Source organism: Cryptomeria japonica, chromosome 4 (assembly GCF_030272615.1).
Source record: "Cryptomeria japonica chromosome 4, Sugi_1.0, whole genome shotgun sequence".
Lineage (NCBI taxonomy): Eukaryota > Viridiplantae > Streptophyta > Pinopsida > Cupressales > Cupressaceae > Cryptomeria > Cryptomeria japonica.
The window spans coordinates 356,672,312-356,676,079 of NC_081408.1; positions in this window are offsets into that span (position 1 = coordinate 356,672,312).

Genomic DNA, 3,768 nt, shown 5'->3' on the forward strand with positions numbered 1-3,768 from the left:
TAAATAAAAATGGACATATATTCCTCCCCCTTTGACAATAATGCCAAAGATATGACATAGATATCAAACAAAATATGGAAATTCTAAATCTCAAGGCTAACTACTCCCCCTGAGTAGTAGAATTATTTCATCAATCTAGAGAAAAAGATAGCTCCGATAATGCATACCAAACTGATGCACGTCTGCATCATTTAAGTCTCTACCAGAGGGGTAGAAACCCCCAAGCTGTCTCTCAAGTACTCAAATGATTCTCGGGACAAAGTTTTAGAGAAGATGTTTGCTATCTATTCTTTAGTGTTCACATAAACCAATCTCACTTTTTTTGCTTCCACCTTTTCTTTCAAAAAGTTATACTTGATTGATATATGCTTAGTCTTGGAGTGAAATACCGGATTCTTGGATATGTCAATAGCTGTAGAGTTATCACACTGAATAACAACTGGAACATTACAACTCACTTATATATCTTTCAACATCTTCTTCATCCATAGAACTTGAGTGCGATTGGTTGCAGCTGCAACATATTCAACTTCAACAGTAGATAAAGAAATGCATGACTACTTCTTGCTGATCCATGAAACCAACTTCTTCTCAAGAAAGAATGCTCCACCGGATATTCTCTTCTGATCATCAACATCACCTGCCCAATCTGTATCTATATATGCACATAAAGTAAATTCATCATCTTTAGGGTACCATAAACCATATTTAGTTGTTCCTTGCAAATATTGAAATATCCTTTTTATTGCACTTTCATGATTTTCTCTTGGATTTCTTTGAAATCTTGATACAATACTGATTGCATTCATTATATCTAGTCTAGTCTGAGTTAAATATAGAAAACCACCAATCATGGATTTATATCTTGTAGAATTTACTGGAGGGGATACATCTTTAATTGACAATTTTTCACTTGTAACCATAGGAGTACTAACCGGTTTGGAATTTTTCATACCAAATTTCTTCAATAATTCCCTTAGATACTTAGTTTGACAAATAAATATGCCTTTGTCAGTCTGAGTAATCTGTAAACCTAAAAAAAATATTATTTCTCTAGTCATGGACATTTCAAATTCACTCTGCATATTATCAGAGAATTCCATGCATAATTTTTCTTCACCTCCAAAAATGATATCATCAATAAATACTTTAATAATTAGAATATCATCATTAGTGATCTTATAATATAGGTTACTATCAGCGTTGCCTTTTATAAAATCAAGCTTCAAAAGATACTTATCCAACCTTGTATACCAATCTCTAGGAGCCTATTTTAATCCATATAGGGCTTTCCTTAATCTGCAAACCATATTTTTGTCATCTATCAGTAAAAGTCCATTAGTTGCTCAATAATGACTTCCTCTTCAATTTCTCCATTCAGAAATGCACACTTAACATCCATTGATAGACCTTGTAGTTCTTATAGGCCGCATAAGCAAGAAATAGTCTAACAACTTCAATTCTAGCTACCAGTGCAAATGTTTCACCATAATCAATTCCTTCCTTCTGAGAATGTCCTTTGTAGACCAATCTAGCCTTGTTTCTTACAACTTGTCCATCCTCATTCAGTTTGTTTCTAAAAACCCATTTAGTTCCAATAACATTCTTATTTTTAGGTCGGCGAACCAAAGTCCAAGCATTATTATTTTCTATTTGATCTAATTCATCTTCCATAGCTTTCATCCAACATTCATCTTAACAAGATTCAATTACTGATGCTGGTTAAATCTGAGAAATGAAACATACCTCTTGATTTCCCAATATTCTCCTTGTCATAAATCCCATGTTTTTGTCTCCAATGATTTGATTTTCAAAATGATTTAGCCTTACATACCTTGGTGTTTTCTGATTTTTTGGTTCTCGGTGTTGCTCTTCAGTTACAGTTGAGTTTTTTGATGATGTCGGGGTAACTGGTTTAGTATTTTGTTTCGGTACGGGCATTACCAGATCAGTTATGATAATTTCTATTGCCGGTTCTCTTTCATAAGATTTAGCTTGGTCTCTGTGCTTCTCATCCACTTTCACATTAGCGCTCTCCACAATTCTCTACAATCTTTTGTTATAGCATCTATATGTTTTGATTTTAGTTGAATAACTAAGAAATATTCCTCCATCACATCTAGGGTCAAACTTTCCAATGGAATCATCTCTTTTGATATAACACTTACTTCCAAATAATCTGAAATACTTAAGAGTAGGAGAATGACCAAACCATAATTCATAAGGTGTCTTACTGATATCTCCTTTTATATGAACTCTATTGAATGTATAAACCATTGTACTTACTGCTTCTCTCCAATAGATATGAGGTAAATTAGCTTCCATCATCATGGTTCTGTCTGCATCCAAAATGGTTATGTTCTTTCTTTCCATAATGTCATTCTGCTGAGGTGTCTGGGGTGCAAATAACTGTCTCCTAATTCCATTTTTCTCACAATAACCATTGAATTCACCGGATGTGAATTCACCACCTTGATTTGATCTCATACACTTGATTTTCATTCATGTCTCTATCTCAACCATAGCTTTAAAGATCTTGAATTTCTCAAAGGCTTCAGAGTTCTCCCTTAGAAAAGCAACCCATTTCATTGTAGAATAGTCATCAATGATTAACATGAAATATCTATCTCCTTGAAAGCTTCTTGTATTAGCAGGACCACATAGGTCAATATGAATCAAATCAAGAATATCATTAGATTTATTAGGTATGCTCTTAAAATAATTTCTGATTTGCTTACTGATTTAGCATTCCTTACATATCAAATTATGAGGCTTCAAAATCTTAGGTAAATCTCTAACTGCCTTAGTTGAATTGATCTTTACAATGCAATCAAAATTTACATGACACAACCTCTTATGCCATAGCCAACTTTCATCAATATGTGCAATCAAACATGTCTTTTCACCGGAATTCAAATGAAAGATGTTACCTTTTGTTTGTGTACTTGTTGCAATCTCCAATCTTGATTTGTAAATGATTTTGCACTTTCCATCCTTGAATTGTCGTTGAAATCCTTTATCTACCAATTGTCCTACACTCAAAAGATTATGCTTCAGACCTTCAACATAGTAGACATTATCAGTGTTATGCATGTTGGCCATTTGGTGGAATTGATTATGTGTTGCATTGATGGTTTGTCATTGATGCCGACACTAGCTGTTTGGATGCTTTACCGACACCCTTCTGGTCCTAGTAGGTTGAGTGGTTTTTGGTTGATTTGGATCTGGCATGATCCGGTAGGCTCCGGTATAGTTTGGTGATGGAATTTTTTTGTTCATGATATGCATGCTCCTATTCGATCAGTTGGTTTTGGTCTAGTGATTGAATGCTATCCCGCTTGCTTAGAAGCTTAGTTTCTAGTTCTGGCGAGGGTTTCACCGATAGAGCTTTTGATGAAGATCTTTGATAAATTGCATAAGTGGTATTGGTGTAGCTTTTGGTGAAGTTTTGGGATGTTGTTGGTGATCATGCTTAAGACTTGGTGGATGGAGATCATTGTTGTAGCGCGTGGACCTATACTGGGTCCTAGTTGATCTAGGTTATGGATCGACTTTAATGTAACGTGTGGATTGGACCTATAGATCTGTTTCCAAGATTTCTTATGTGTTGGATATTATTTGTTTGGTCTAAGTCCAACATGGTTTGTAATTATGTAATTTGTTTATTATTTGGTGGTCAACCTAATTGTTTATGGTCGAGGGTTTGTATATATAGATGTAAGATCTCATTGTAGATCATCATGGTTATCTTAGAGGTCATGGTCAATA